Source organism: Argiope bruennichi, chromosome 6, assembly GCF_947563725.1.
Source record: "Argiope bruennichi chromosome 6, qqArgBrue1.1, whole genome shotgun sequence".
In the NCBI taxonomy this organism is placed as follows: domain Eukaryota; kingdom Metazoa; phylum Arthropoda; class Arachnida; order Araneae; family Araneidae; genus Argiope; species Argiope bruennichi.
The window spans coordinates 69,073,740-69,091,533 of NC_079156.1; the positions used below are offsets into that span (position 1 = coordinate 69,073,740).

General features: G+C 30.7%; 1 protein-coding gene and 1 non-coding gene across 5 annotated transcripts in view; both read left to right on the plus strand.

The window, feature by feature from the left end:
* The first annotated feature begins 4,401 nt into the window (after nt 1-4,401).
* Nucleotides 4,402-4,474, plus strand: Trnak-cuu (transfer RNA lysine (anticodon CUU)). Its single transcript has one exon. It is a non-coding gene; the product is annotated as a tRNA-Lys (tRNA).
* A 9,322-nt stretch (nt 4,475-13,796) lies between these two features.
* The window catches only part of LOC129971652 (putative uncharacterized protein DDB_G0286901), a 43,255-nt gene continuing 39,257 nt past the window's right edge, over nt 13,797-17,794 (plus strand). For all 4 annotated transcript variants that reach the window (XM_056085611.1, XM_056085613.1, XM_056085610.1 and 1 more), the window contains exon 1: nt 13,797-14,098. The gene's annotated coding sequence lies outside the window, so the exon portion shown is untranslated. The remainder of the gene's footprint in view (nt 14,099-17,794) is intronic.

Sequence of the window (17,794 nt, forward strand, 5' to 3'; positions counted from 1 at the left end):
AGAGATTGATGCTGTGATTTTTTAACTGTGATCGGATACTGAACTCGAAATCTGTCTTGTGTCTCTGATTCTTTGAAATTCCATATAAAAACTAATTGAAGGTGTTTTACATTAAATAAAAAGTTTCATGGAGTAAGTCCACATTTACGAATGATTTCCGATGGAATTAATTCTTAAATTCTTAACCATTTCATCACGGATTTAGACTTTATCAACAAGAATACATGTGAATTTTTAGAAATGTCTTGGAGCTGCAAATTAGTAAAAAATGAATTTCGAATAAGAAATTAAATCTGGACGATTAAGCAATGAATTTGTGTTAATTTCATTACCACAAAGGTTTTCGACAAAACACTTTTTATGAAGTATAAATAAATAATCTACAACATTTAGTTATAATTTTTATCGATTGACACAAATGATTTTTGATGGCAACTTTGAAACTGAATATATATATATATTAATAGAAACATAAAGGTTAATCCTGTTTTTTTTTTCTATAAATATTTTCGAACAAAGCATAGTTTTTACTAACAGTATGTTGTTTAGTTTTCTCTGGATTGAATGAGTAACATCTGCGGCTCAATAGCGAGTTTATATTCAAGACAGTTGTCGTAAGAGCCGTTTATTTTAAAAATGGGACAAGTCCATTTTTGAAAAAAATAGGGGTAATAGCACCAGTGTGTATAAAATGCAAAGCATAGAAAATCCTCTTACGGGTCGAATTAATGAAGAAAATATGATTTTCTTAGAGATGTTATAACCATAAATGCAGCTTAGAAATTTCAGTATAGTATAGCTTAGAAATTTCAATATTTTAAATAATTTTATTACCTTTTTTTTTTTTTTTTCGTTTGAAATTCAGGATTGACTATTCTTTTGATTGTCATAAAAAGTGCAGCTTTTTTTTTTAAAAAAAAATTTCTATAATAACAAAGATACCTATTAGCTGATAAAACTGACATTACTCGGATTTAAAAATACCTACATATCTAATATTTGCTTTGAAAAAAAATTATATACAATATTACAATAATGATATATATTACATGCAAAATTCTCTTATCTTCTTCAATATTTTTTAAAATTGAAATAAAAATATCAATTGTTGCAAAAATTTTGATAAAGAATATCAGTTGTCCTAAATGACAAGGTTTTTAATAATTTTTAAAGAATGATTTAAAGTTTAACTAAGCATTGCAAGTGCAAACTCGGGTGAAATAAATAAAATGATTTAAAATGCCAATAATATTTTTATTCAAAAAGAATACCAACAAAAATATAAAATGGCATTTTTTAAAAATGGAAACAGCTTTAAACAAATAGAAACTATTACAAAACATTCACTAAAAAATTCCTTACTCGCTATAGTAATTGTAAGCAAAATTTGAATTGAACCGATTCAGTGGTTTTGGATTTCTATAACATAATATTTAGATTTTTATTATTATTATTATTATTATAGAGCTTAATTGAAAAAAATTTAGTGACTCAATTCAGACTAGACGACCGCAGTTGTGGATAAGTTGTTTTTAATCAGGGTTTTTTTTAATAATATTTATTAAAATATAATAGTACTGATTGAATTATATCAATGATATGAACATTTTTAAAGAGACCGAAAATGATTTCATTAGAAGATGGATTTAATTATTATTGTTTTAAAAATTCTGACTTCAGCAGCATATAATTATCTGTTGTCGAAAACATGATACAGTATTTAATTAATAATGGCTTACTATCAATTTCATCATTTAATGACATTGTAGAATGCTATTCAAACTGTAATCATTACCGCAAAAAAGCAATTTTTTTTATGAGTGTGAGAGGGTAGAATAGATAAATAAAAAAATGTGTGCGTGTTTCTGCTTGTGTTATATTATTTGTTATGGGATATCTAATCAATTTCCGAAGTGATAATTTTTTGTGTGTAGTATAAATTACAAAACAAAGCGGCAGCTGCTCCTTAGCAGTATCGAATGTTTATCAATTAAAGAGATAGTCAAAACTTCGAAGACATGAATCACTCTAAAGTAAACAGCATTGCAAATACTTTTTAAGAAGCAAATGGGAGAGAAGCAGGTGCAATTTTTTAAAGGAATAACTACTTTTCAATGAAAGGCCCGTTTATATTTTTCAAAAGGAAGGGAAATAATGGCATCTGTATTCAGTACTTTCTCTTTTTCTTCTTCTATTTGTGAGAGAACACTTCATTGTTATATTCGAAAGCTATCTAAATGATTAATATATAAAAAGTATCAGTTTGTACTCATAGCTAATCAATGACAATATTCTATATTTATTCTCAAATGATATACATTAAAATTGAATCTTTCTTTTGTGCGTTTTGAGGTAAGATGTAGTTCACCAGAGGTTGTTAACATGATTAAATAATGCTATTATTATGGTGAATGAACAGGGTTGCCACAAGAAGCTAGTAAAGTTTTATTTTATGAATTCAAGGAGAATCAGCAGCAATGGATTTCCTGGAGCTTTCTTGTATACTGTACAATGATGTTAGTATTGTAGTGAAAACCTTATAAGCCAGTTAACAGCAACGCTACCCGAGCAATTGCTTTTGTGTTGTGGTCATGTCACTGGGTTGCGAACCACAAGGTCCCAGGTTCTATCCTCGCTCATAACATTCTGCCGCATTATCCCCCTTTCCTTTGCAAAATATTGGGGACTTCGGATAAGATCACGAATTCCTTACCGAATGAACCATGAACATGGTTACTAAATACAGATCCTTGGCATGAATCTAACATTTTTCTATTCTTACGAATATGTGTCTTAAATGCCTTTTTGCCGACCGAATGAAATGAAAGTCTGACATGGAATTACAGTTGTAACACAAGATAACATATCATATAACACACAAGATAACATAACATATTTGAATCATCCCTCATATGAGTTATAACATTCACATGCATATGAAAGTACAAAGCGATTAATGGTCAAGAGATCCTTTTAAATCTCTTGATCAACGGTTCTTTGAAAGATTTGGTTCAAAATTTTTTAAGAATCTATATTTTAATGCTAAATTTATGTACCAAATTTTATATACCTAGTTCTTTGATACACAAGTAATTTTATATTCCTAGTTTTGGTACACTTGTAATCGGACATACAGACAGACTTCTGTGAAGGCATTACGTTCAAATTTTGACAGATATCTATAAATTTGGTCGTAATCCAATATTCCAAATTTCAGCTATTTAGCTGCATTACCTTTGTCACAGACAAACAGATATGCATAATGCCAAAAATGTGTTTTTCGTATTCAGGAAGATGGTGATATTTCCTTTACAATTCGAATACGAGAAAGTAAAAACTAATCAATACCCCCACGACGTTTTTTTAACGCTTCAACACTAAATCGCGATTTATATTTCGCTATTTCGGTTTATATATTATTATTTATATATTATAATATTTAATTTCTGTATGTAGTTAAGAGAATCGGATATGCTTTTTCAGTGGTGTAGTAAGAATAAGTGTTGCCTAGCACAAAATATGGTATTTCTCGCTTAGAGTTTTCATTTGTGACTTAGCTGGCTAAATGGCGTTTGGGCATGCGATGATTTTTCCACCCCTTAATTAAATTTGATTTCAAAAATGAAAAAGCATAAACGCATAATAGTTTGTCCCCATGGTGAACCCAAGAATGGCGCCTCGTCATTTATATGTTCCCGTCAATGTCACCCCCGTAGCTAAGCTTCTGGTGTTAGGCATTCTTCTCATTGACCAACAAGCTCCAATATTCGAAAATTCACTTTTACATAACTTGATGCATCGTTGTGTTATCATATACATAGTTGCAGGAATTAACAGATTCCCTATTGTTAAAATAAGTCCAAAATACAAAAGAGGTCATAATTTTAGTTGAAAGACAGCGTACCAAATGTCATTTCTCTAGCTGGCTCTGTTTTCATGTTATCATATTCACAGATATAATTTTTTTTAAGCTCATGATTGGCTAAGATATGGAGATACCTTAAGATTTAATGGTCGATTTTTTCTTACAATTCTTTCATATTTTTGTATTTATTTTGTATTTTGTATTTTTGTATTTTGTATTTTAGAAAGTGAAAGTTAAGAGTGTGCTTTCGGAAGCAGACAACTCAAATTATCTCGTAAAATTTTCGAATAAAATCTTCAAACAATTCCTTTCAAATAAATTTTAATTTAAAGAGGATTAATGAATTATGGTAATTAAAGAACTATCATATAAATTTTCATGGATCTTTTTAAGTGCATAAGAACTGGTGTTGAAATGCTTAATTTGGAAAGAATTATGAGAAGAAAAAAATTGAACCGTGGGAAACTACAGATGTTGGCGTTGATAAAAAAATACTACAGAAACTTCTATTTATTAAATGGATGCTTTCTGTTCAAGCCCGGCTAGCTCAGTCGGTAGAGCACGAGACTCTTAATCTCGGGGTCGTGGGTTCGAGCCCCACGTTGGGCGTTTAATTTTGCGCTTGATTATCATGTGTATTACAAAGGGCCCTACTTAACATGATCACGCTTAATGTTACCATTCGTCTTCATGATATCAAAATCTTCTGATCGTAAACCGCCGTATTTAAATGTACAAAGAAATTTTCGTTTAGTGTGGTTATACGTCATTTAATCTTATCAAATTTAAAATAGAGAATTAACTGATCGTTGGTCTTCAACCAGCGGTAAGGACTGACTTATAGGGAATTTTTGTAAAGAAACAGGTTTGAATCATTTTCCACAATGGTATAGGATTCAGATTCTTTAGTCTGGATTAGAGCGACTTGGATCGGCTTAAATGACAGCTACACTGCCACATTTCGCTTCAAATTTGTTGAACAGCCATAAATCAATGTTGCCAGCGATTAAATTATCGCTGGCAAATTATGGAAACAATTGGTATGAAAAGAAAGAGAACTGATTTGAGTGGTAAAGAAGAAATTGAAATTCTTAAGAAGTATGAAAGTTTTTGAAAATGAGTCCTCACAAAAGTTGCGCATTAAAAATTTCACTGCCTCTTTTTTGTAAAATTTTGAAAAATTGTGAACTTTGACTAAGAATAAGTAATAAACATTGTTGATTCCAACATGGAAGAATGTGTTGAGCAAAACACACACACACACACACACACACACACAAAAAAAAAAAAAAAAAAAAAAACTTGATTGAGTCAAGCATGTAGCAATTTAAAACCGAGCATGTAACATAGGTTTTCAAAAATAATACATGAATGTTATATAATAAAACTATTAAAGAATAATTATTGATAAACAACAAATAAAGAAATAATTGTTATTTTTAAAATAAATTATAAATAGCCTTGAGATAAATGTTTTTCCACCAATTCCTCTTGGTACGATTAACATGTCTGCACACGCACGGGGTCTTTTTAACTCCACCATTTCATTTTTGTTTAGACAGTCTAGGAATTTATAAAATTTTACACCTGTTACTTCCTATGCCTTCATGGAAAAGTTAGAAGAAGATTAGAACAACAGATTCTTTTAATGTTATGGCTATGACAGTGAGAATCACAAATTCAGACATCTTTTAAGTCTTCCTATTGATAGACAAAATGATAATAGCTCAGATTCGTGATATAGTCTTGAAATTTTGGAAAGTAATCATGATACAGAATCAGAACAAAACGCAATTTCTGAATTCTCTAGAAAATCTGATCGAGTTCCTTCCTACTCGTGAAAAAAATAGAAAATTTTTTCATAAGGTGCATTCTTTTATGATATGAATAAATTGTCTTCAATTTATGATAACAATTAATTTCATTCTGAATGAGTAATGACAAAAATATTTTTTGATTATGTATATAAAAATGAAAGACGAAAATTATAAATTTTCAAAGTTGTATGTATAAGCTTCTTTTTTTTTTTTTTTTTTTCAAAAATTACAAAAATGTAAACTATATGTAAAATATAGATTTTTTTCTTACTCCTTCACTATTTGTATCCAGGAAGAAAATACTTGCATTAAAAACAATAAGTTTTATCGGAATAGAACAGGGAAAAAGTAAATAAATACAGAAAAGGTATGAAAAAAGCGGCTAAGTTCATCTTCGATTTTGCTTATTAAAATCCTCATTTATATCTAGAATAAGAACATAATTACATGGAAAAGCATTTATAAACTCGGACCATATTTTATTTCTATACAAATAACCAATAAGATAAGGAGTAAGTATCTGATAATTTCGAGTTAATTGACCCCGCGAGTGTGCTAATGTTCAAAAAATGGATGCAGTGCTGAAGAATTAAAATATAGTTGTTCGATTAATATAGCAATTCGATTATTGTTATTAATCGATTAATGTTATCAAAATTCTTAAGTCCCTAAAATATCGCATTAAATACGTAAAGTAGTGTGTCATTCAGTGTATATGTTCATTTAAAAATTTATAGATTTTGTCCAAATTTAATGAAATGTGGCTCATGAACTTTTCAAAACGAGAGAGAAATCGCGGTCAAAAGTAATTAAAACAAGTAAATAAAAATTAAGAAAACTTTTGGAAAATAAGTAGTAAAATAAATCCAAAAGTTAATTAAAATTTCTTCATTTATATTATAGGCATTATTTATATTTTGATGCTTTCCGTGATATTTTCCCAAAACATTTTCTAACAAAAAATAAGCTTTTTTGTCACTTTTGAAATTCAAAAAAATTCTCTTTTTCAACCAACTTAGTTTTGTTGAGGCATAAGTTTGTCTCCAATTTTAACAAATTTAAAATAAAACACTTTTAATGATTTGCAACAATACCATTCTAATGAAAATCAAACTGATTTCATAGTTTTATAGAGGCATATCTGCAATATTTTATTCTTCAGACTAATTAAGTCGCCCGAGGTTAAATATTATTTTTCTTAATAATTAATACTGCATGAGATAATATATTATGATTTTGTATTTTGATTTATTATTTGTGCAATTTTTAATTTATTTTGCATTTATTTATTTAATTTTCCTTCGTTATTTTATTTTGTAAATATTTTGGTGCCATTTTTGTTATTCGTAAAAATTGTAGAAACGATAACAAAGTGTTTAAAAAGATAACAAGGTAAATAAAAAGAAAATTTCGATATGTTCATTTCATTAGTTCTGAAGTACATTTTTCACTTACCCGCAATTTAATACTATACACTTTTTAAAATTCGTTTCCCAATTCGTATCGCATTGTATAAAATTAATTTAATTTTTATTTTATAAATATAGAATTACAAAATATTTTCTCGCTTAAGATACAAATTTATATCGCTTTTAGTATGATAATTGGTGTTTGCTTTCTGATTATAGATTTTTAGCCTTATTATATTTCGTGTTATTATTCTTTTAAACATTTCAAGGAGAATAAATAAAAGGTAATTTTTATTATTCACATAATTCATTAATAGAAAATTTTTGTCAATTAGCTCTTTTTGAAAGATATATTGGTTAGGCTTAAAAACACAAAAAGCGCCCCCTCCCTCCCCATTTTTTTCAGTCAAAATTTAACATTAGATTCAGCATAGTAAAAATAAAATTATTAGCTCAGTTATCTACATTTTATTTCAAAAGCAAGCAAAAAAAAAAAAAAAAAAAATAGAAATTTCAATTTCTATTAAATTTCTATTGTTTGAATCGTACCAAATAACAAAGGTGTACTATCAGATAGTTATTCATCCCGCTTTAATGCATTAACAGTTATAAAACAAATATTCTGGGCTGAGTACTGTTTGTCACCAAAGAGAACTAGTTTTAAATAAAACGGAAGAAATCATTAGATTTTTGTTTTTTTTCCATAAATGGTTAATGCAAGAATTTTTTATTTCCTCGTACATGAAGCATACTGAGCGAAAGTACAATTGTCCAAAAATTCGATAGTTCTTCGATTTAATAAACTTCTAAATAAGAGTCCCTTCACGCGGCCAATTTTGAATGACATGCGTCTGTCTATTTGTGAATACGATGTCGAAAGAAGTAGAAGTGTTCGCTATGGGGGGCCCAGAGCGGCGAAAAACCCATGAAGGTCATAGCACATTCCACAGGTGGGTACGCTCCTTTCCACGTGGCGACCGAGATAATACATTTCCGGCCTTAGGAGGCTTGGGGAGAGAACACAATGTAAGTTATGCCCTCAAATCCACATCTGTTCAAAACCGGTAAATTGCAGGGGGAGGCTGAAATAGGACACGGGTAAGTTGCACACCCCTTAAATCCCTTTAAGGTATAAAATACCCATTTATATATATGCAGTAATAAATAGTGTAACGAACGACACCAAGACAAAATACAGATGCAAAATATAAAAAATATATAGAAAATACAGAAATAGTATAAGAGAATATCAATAATCAGAAAATTATATTTTTAAAAAATTGTTTCGCATATTTTTCTGAAATCCTCAATGCAAAGAAAAGATTTAAATTTCATTGAAAATAGAAAATTGCATGCAAGATATATTGCATTATATAATTCATTCTTTAAAAATTGTGATTTTTTTTTTTATTTCTCCATATTTATATAATTTTTTTTGTCGATATTTGGTATAACTTAAATAAATTTATGAAAAAAAGTAAGGAACATTTTTGAAAAAGATTTTCTTTTGTGTGTGTATTTATGAAAATATGTATATTTATTTTTATATATTTATCAGTATATAATTATATTAGGATTTATTTTTTTATATTTGAATCAAATTTAAGTAGCTTGCAATTTTGATAATAAGAATCTACATTTATGTCATATGAAAAAAATATTTAATGTTGTAATTTTACAGTACAATAAAAAACAATAGTAAAGATATATCAAGAGTAAACATGCTTGTTACTATATACTATTTTTAGTTTGCTGTTAACCGTGTAATTTAACTACTTTTACAAACTTAGCCAGGCAACAAAGCTATACTCTGGAGTCCGATAAAACGAAAATTTAGTCAACTTTTTTTTTATGTTTTAAGAATCTAAAGATTTGTAATTAAGAAAAGGTGAGGGACTCAGCGTTGTTCGTTCGTCTTTCAGTATACTCGCATAAAACGAGATGTTATACACTTCATAATATAGTGAAGGCACCCATATAAGACCTTTTCTCCCATCCTAATAGGAAACAAAATTTTAAGCTAAACCAGAATTTCGGTGACAATAAAACAACAGATATTTCATTTATATAGGTATTATATTTTTCAATTATAGTTTCACATATCCATGAGCAAACAGACCGAAAAATAGCCTTCAAAATATCATACAGACCAACAGGGCCCGACGTAGCTTACTTGGGGCCCGGGGCAAAAAGTTTCTTTGGAGCCCCCCCTCTGCTTCACTACTTCAGTGATGAATAACCGAACTTTATGGACGTATTTAAAATTTTCACCTCATTATAGATATATAACAAGAAAATTGATTAGAACCTAAAATAGCTATGAAGTCCCCCCTCCTTCCAATGATCAGACGAAACATCGTTCTGTCCATTTTATTGATTTTCTGACGATTCTATGTCCATCATTAAAAGGATATAGCATAGATGCATAAAACGGTTAACAATGGTTGAAGAAAATAATTTTCTTTCAATATTAAAAAAAAAACAAAAAAACATGCTAATATCATAGCCTTCAGTAAAGTACGAAAAAAAAAATTTTTTTTAAAACAACTAAAACATTTCTGCATCTTAACTTCATAGATACATCGAAATAAAGTATTCTTTACTGTTACAGAACATTTATGAAAAGTGAGACTAAAAAGTGTCATTTGTGTAAATACGTATTTGTACTTTATATTATATTGCTTTATATATCAAATTTTGAGCAAAATTCGTTCAGAGAAAGACTGTCTGTCCGATTGCCCGTATATAAGTTAACACGATAACTACAAAATGAATTGAGGTAGATAAAAATTCGATACACAGATTTAACATCTTTAGTGTAGACACATGTCAAAGTTTAAGACAAAACCAACAACGGGTTAACTGTCTATCAGTCTGTACTTTCAGAAACCTATAATACAGTAACTCAAAAACACAACGCTTTTATATCCCCATTTATTATGGGATTTTGTGACTGTAAGTGCAATTTTGTGTCAAATTTTTGTTTCAATCGGTTTGGTTTATTTGTTTGGTTATATTAACGTCCCGTTGTATAGCAACACTAGGGCTATTTAGGGACGGTCCTCGTAATTTTGAACCGCGGTCAGATGACGAGGACGACACCTGAGCTGGCACCCCCCTCTCCACACCAGCGGGAGGACGTTTAGCCTGACGGATTTAGCATGCAACAGACCCCCTTACACGACCGTTCTTCGGTGGAATCGGATCTCGAACCTGAAACCTAACGGCTCACGAGCCAAGACCTTACCACCAGGCCACCGCGGCCCTTTCAATCGGTTTGGAAACACGCGTCTAAAACGCAAATCCGATTTTCGGACACTATTAACCACATACCAGAGATTAATCACCAGCAAAAAAATAAAAAAAAATACCTCACCAAGGATGACATGATAGATTTAGTAAAAAATGTCAAATTCAAGCCGAAGGTAATATTTCCTATCTATTGTACACCAATGCCATGCAAGGAATTCTCTTGGGATAATACATTCATTAGAGAATATACGATAATATTTTGGGGAGATCACTCCCACTGGTTTATTCCCACTGGTTAATATTTCGTATCTATTGTACACCAATGCCATGCAAGGAATTCTCTTGGGATAATACATTCATTAGAGAATATATGGTAATATTTTGGGGAGATCACTCCCACTGGTTTATTCCCACTGGTTAATATTTCGTATCTATTGTACCCCAATGCCATGCAAGGAATTCTCTTGGGATAATACATTCATTAGAGAATATACGATAATATTTTGGGGAGATCACTCCCACTGGTTTATTCCCTCTGGTTAATATTTCCTATCTATTGTACACCAATGCCATGCAAGGAATTCTCTTGGGATAATACATTCATTAGAGAATATACGGTAATATTTTGGGGAGATCACTCCCACTGGTTTATTCCCACTGGTTAATATTTCGTATCTATTGTACACCAATGCCATGCAAGGAATTCTCTTGGGATAATACATTCATTAGAGAATATACGGTAATATTTTGGGGAGATCACTCCCACTGGTTTATTCCCACTGGTTAATATTTCCTATCTATTGTACCCCAATGCCATGCAAGGAATTCTCTTGGGATAATACATTCATTAGAGAATATACGATAATATTTTGGGGAGATCACTCCCACTGGTTTATTCCCACTGGTTAATATTTCGTATCTATTGTACACCAATGCCATGCAAGGAATTCTCTTGGGATAATACATTCATTAGAGAATATACGATAATATTTTGGGGAGATCACTCCCACTGGTTTATTCCCACTGGTTAATATTTCGTATCTATTGTACACCAATGCCATGCAAGGAATTCTCTTGGGATAATACATTCATTAGAGAATATATGGTAATATTTTGGGGAGATCACTCCCACTGGTTTATTCCCACTGGTTAATATTTCGTATCTATTGTACCCCAATGCCATGCAAGGAATTCTCTTGGGATAATACATTCATTAGAGAATATACGATAATATTTTGGGGAGATCACTCCCACTGGTTTATTCCCACTGGTTAATATTTCCTATCTATTGTACACCAATGCCATGCAAGGAATTCTCTTGGGATAATACATTCATTAGAGAATATACGGTAATATTTTGGGGAGATCACTCCCACTGGTTTATTCCCACTGGTTAATATTTCGTATCTATTGTACACCAATGCCATGCAAGGAATTCTCTTGGGATAATACATTCATTAGAGAATATAAGATAATATTTTGGGGATATCACTCCCACTAGTTTTTTTCTTTTTTTCTTTTCTATATTTGATACGCTACCAAGTGAAAAACTGTATCTGTCAAAGTAAAAAATGATACGTTTTACCTATCTTAAATTCTTTAACTCAATTTTGAATCTTCTGAAAATGAGTCTAAGGCATTTGTCCTGTTTAATTTAAATCTAATAATAGCACTGAGTTGAGCACCTTAGGTGCGGGAGCCAATTTGAAGCAATTAGTTCAATCGGCAAAGGACCAATACTGAATCAAAATCTGTATCGAGTTTTTTATTTCCAACTATAACAAAGAAAACCGATTATGAATTTTAGAAGTTTTTCTTCCGACTAATTAGATGCCAATTTTAATCCTTATCTAAACTTTTAGCCACAAGACGATATACTAAATTTCACTAGCATTCGGAAACAATTTTCAGTCACTGCATTTTTGAGTTATCGCATTCATATACATGAGAATATACAGATAGATCGATGATTATGTCAATAACGGATTAGTCCAAAATTTAATACACTTCTGCACTTCTAATGATAAAACTATGTTCCAAATGATATCTATATAGCTTTTTACGCTTTTGAATTATCGAGTTCACATACTATATATTCTATATGTTAAGTCTAATTAGGGTACCACTTAAGCACTTTGCTAATAACAGCCTTTCTTCACGAATAATCTTACTTTTTCTAGAATATTCTCATTTTATAGATCTGCAATTTTGAAATAAGGTGCATATCTTTCTCCATGGAAAAAATCAGGTATAAAAGCGCATCTCTTGCAGATAGATTACTTCCAAAGGAAGATAGCAGATATTTCACGTGTTTTAAATCGTTTGTTAACAAAATAAAGATTAATTTAAAATTTTAAAAAATGAGATTTTTTTTTTCAAAATGAAGTGATAAATTGTGGCAAGAACATTGTACGTTTATAAAATAATTAGAAATATTTGTTTAGTTTAGTTTAGTTATATTAATGTCCCGTTTTGTAAAGCAACACTAGGGCTATTTTGGAACGCGCCTCGTAATTTTGAGCCACGGTCAGATGACGAGGAAAACACCGTAGCTGGCACCCCCTCACCAAACTTCCACAACACCCCAGCGGGAGGACATTTTGCTCCGACGGATTTAGCGTACACCAGACCTGCTTACACGGCGGTTCTTCAGTTGAATCGGCTCTTTAATCTGAACCCTCTTGTTCCGAAGCCAGGCCACCGTGGGCTGAATATTTGTTTAGAAAAATAGGAAAAACATTAACCCAATTGGTTCAAGAAGTTTGGATAGTTATTCCAAAAAAAAAAAAAAAAAAGAAAAAAGCATCCTAAGACGGCTACAGAAAAAAAAAAAAAAATGGTCAGAATACTGCCCTGAAATAAAATTTTAAAAAATGCTAAGACAATTTAAGAAAAACATCTTACATAGACCTGTGAGTATTGCCATATGATGGTTGATGACTGGAATAAAGTAAGATATTGAAATTATTGATATTTTTATGTTTTCGACTTTGTCTATATGAATAAACAATTTTTTTCATAATCTTCAAGTGTACTCCTCAGAACGAGCCTATGTTTCTAATACTGGTAAATGAAATTACCTTTGTCAGACAAGACTTCAGGCAAAAACCTTCTCCCTAATTGGCTCGTTAAGAGGTAAATCCCCCAAAATTTACGGTATATTCTATAATCAATTCCAAGGGATCTCGATGTCTTCAGGTAATTCAATGAGCCTCGAGGCAAGTACAATACAAAGAAGTATAGCGAACTTGTCTTGTGTCCTAACTTCGAAAATAATTCCCTGAAAAATAATTGAGCATGATTCAGCGCAACATTGTCATAAAGTAAGAAATATTACAACCTTCTTCTTAGTTGACAACAAGAACCCAGTTTTGTCTTGATCAGGCAATTATTTGGATATGAATTCGATTGAAAATTTTCAGATCCCAATACCTGAAAGTGGCTAAGAAATAACAATAACTAAATTAAAACTAGTAGGAAATTTAATAAATGTATGGCATCACAATCCTCAGTAAAAAGAATGCGCAAAACAGCATATAGAAAGCATGCCCATGCGCATTAAAATTTTGTCAGCGACTAAAAGAAATATGTTCAAATATTAATCTATTACAGTATTAATCCTGCATTGAGGTGCCTTACATTTTTTATTCTTTCTTTAGTTAAGTTGTATTTACTAAGCTGAATGCATCTTGTATATTATAAGATGCATTCAACTTAGTAAATACAACTTAATTAAGAGGAATTATGCGGAATCGGTAAGTTTTTTACAGTTATTATTATTTATATATTAATTTATAAACTTTTCCGATTGTCTACATTAGTTTATCAACCATTGTAGATTAGTGTTAAAGGAAAGAATGGGTAAAGAAAGAATTGTACTGAAAATTGGCAAGCTTAGCAAAGACAAAATTTTCTGCGACTGTTTCACTTTTTCGAATTCTAAAGATTTAAAATGTATACTGTTTGGGTAAGATAGGTCAATATCGGGAAATAAACAAGATAAATGTGCTAATAATGCCCGTGCTCTTTTCGAAGGATGAGTTCTGGAAAAGTGTAAGTAATTTTAGTTCGCCGCTTAATTTTTTTCATTATGATACCGTCCTTTCCAGATGTTTCTGAAAACGTATTTCTCAAACTTTTAACGAGAGAAATGCAGAATAAAAGAACAGAATGCTTCTACTATATTCATTCTGTTCTTATATTCATCTTTTTTCACTTTATTTATTGTTGTTTCAGCTCTATATGTACAGCTGTACTTTATATATCTACTATGCTGTATAATTTTCCTAAACTGTTATTCATTTTGCCTCTAGATTTGAATTTGCCATTTTTTGTTTCTTATCTTATATTTGTAAGAGAAGTACCTATGTATTGAAATTGGCGTACATCGTGAAGACAATTTTTGCACTTAAAAGTTTAAATAGAAAACGTGAGTTTCTTTACAAATAATAAATTGAAGAGTATGATAAAATTGTCAAGTGCTTTTTTATAAATTTGAAATTTTTCTTTTAAAAGTGCGATTTATTTCTCAGTTCTATTGACGTTAATCGAAGTATAAACTATTCAAAATCGATTATGTTTGAAGGTTAAATGTCATCTGAAATAAAGTACATTCATTATTGCATTTGTATTATGTGCATTATTGCATTTGTATTATGTGCATTATTGCATTTGTATTATGTGCATTATTGCATTTGTATTATGTGCATTATTGCATTTGTATTATGTGCATTATTGCATTTGTATTATGTGCATTATTGCAATTTACTTCCGTTTTGCTTTGCAAGGCCGATACCTCTTTACTGCTTAACCCTTTGGATAGATTTGACGTATCGGAACGTTCTGTATTTGTTTAAATTTCTTTACATGTTTTTTTTTTTTTTTTTTTTTGTAATTCTAAATAGCTTAAGTTATCTCCATGTCATGTAGTATATATTCTGAATAACAAATGAATTCTTACGTAAAATCCTACACATGTTCAAAAAATGAAATGCGCTTCAAATACAAAAGTATTTTCAAATAAGTGTAATCAAAGGATTAAATGACCTTTATTCTAAAACTAACAAATGAGTCATCTAATTAGATAGCTTATCCGAATTATAAGTATAAACGGTGGCAGCGAACATGTTAATCCCATCGATCGCTATGCCATTGTTCAAATAACTCATTATAATCATAAAGCTCCGAAATATATGCTTTATTAACTTTTAAAGAACTGATAGCTTCCATTTTAACCCCTTCATGAGCTTTGGCGTTCTTGATTCAAGGACTGAACTTTAGAATTTTTGATATTAAATTTGTAAGCCATAATAGCAATTAAAAAGATAAAAACCTCATGGAAAAGCTGAATCATCTCGAACGCTTTTTTCTTAAATTGTTCGTAACAATAAACCAGTGGTTGTCTTCCCAAAACTTTCTCGTATACTCTTGTCATTCCTGAGAATGCATGGCAATGGCGTACAATAGTTAAGAAATAACTTTTGGCGCGAATTTAGCTTTTTGACTTTATCTTTCGTCTTGTCCTTGGCGAGTTTTTTTGTAGATTAATCCCTGGTGTGTGGTTAATAGTCTAAAATACAAATTCAGTTTTTGGATACAAGTTTTTATCCACCGATTTAAACAAAAATTTGTCGCCAAACTATACTTGTAGTCACAAAATCCATCCAAAATTTGATACATTAAAATCATTGAAATTTTGAGTTACCGCATTTACATATTTTTGAAGTAAATACTGACCGACAGTCAACATTTTTTTGGTTTTGTCACAAATTTTGACAGGTGTCTACACTATAGATGTTAAATCTGTGTATCGAATCTTATCTATCTAGCTCTCTTCCTTTTGTAGTTATCGTGTTATATTTGAACAGCCGGATTCCTCTGAACGGATAATGCTGAACATTTGATAAAAAAAAATCTGCAAATTTGGTGTAAAGACCTGTACCGAATTTCTGTCGTCAAGCTCAAAGCGTTTGACTTATCTTTGTCACAGATAGACGGACATTTTCTCGAGCGCAAGGATTTCTAAAATGTGGGGATTCGACAAAATCTCGAATTTTTTGACGATTAGCTTTCTCTATATTACGTACATTAGAAAGTAAAGTCAAGCGATTAGCAATTTTAATAACTTGCTCTAACGACTTGGAAGTATGAGAAAGACGAATTTATTTTTTAATCCGAAAGATCACAGTATGATAAAGTGTTACTGCAAAATATGCTTGCTTATTTTTTAGAGATTTATAATTAGAAGAAATAAAATTGATATCGCGAAAAATTACGATTTTGAATCTTGAATTGGTATAAAAGTGACTGATATGTAAGAGTGTTTAGAAATTATTTTCAAAAGCTTTAACTTTTCGTTTAATTTTAAATAAAAAGGTAATTACAATTTTGAGAAACCCTTCATTAGTGAGTGCCTAATACTCAAAGCAACGAGGTGCCAAATTTGATAGGACCAGGTTCAGCGGTCTGCCCAATAGAACGTTTTGAGGAATAATTTATCATTAATGCCACGTAACGCAATTTAGAGATAATCAGGCATCCTATAACCATTATAATGTTAACCAGCGAGAGTGGTCTGCTTAGAACTTTCTCGCATATTTTCTATTGAAACTGTTGCGCCATTCCTTCCCTATAAAATTGTAGATTATAAATAAGGACACGAAGGCCTTAGCAAATAACTCGGTATTAGCAGACAATCGTTATGAAGATGGTATGAATTTAGCAGTTTTACTGAATCTGATATTATCCTTGGCGATTTTTTTTGGCGATTAGTCCCTGGTATGTGGTTAATAGTACCTGAAAATCAAATTTGCTTTAGATGCGGTTTTTCGTTGCTAATTTAAACTCAAATTTAAAACATCTCCAATTGCAGTCACAAAATCGCACACACAGTTTGGTATATTTAAGTCACGTTTTTATCGAGTTTGTGTCATTAGCATGTAAAATTAACCTCTTTCGTTTCTATACTTTAGATATTAAATCAATGCACCAAATTTTATCCATCTAGCTCCCTTCGCTTTGTAATTATGTTAACTTGTATTCGGACAGCCAGACTCTCTGAATTTCGCTCACAATTTAATAGAAATCTACCAAGTGATGGATGACATTTGGGACATGATCTTTACATCTAATCAAAATTTTTTCGATTTACTTTTGTCACAGATGGACAAGTAGACATATGCTGAATATATGTGGTTTTCGAACTCTGGAAGATCTAAAACATGGATATGCGTCAAAAACTCGATTTCAAATTTTTTGTGGATTTCTATACTTTTTCCATGCTACTTATACTTTTTCTAATTACTCATAGTAATCTTTTCAAAGCTTCTAGGACAAAAGAAAAACTGCCCTTAAGGAGCCATCATTTTTTTTCTTCTGGAACCTAGAGGTCATCAATGGTTTAATGGTTCGTTTTGAAATTACAATAGTCTTTATTTTATATACAGGAAGGT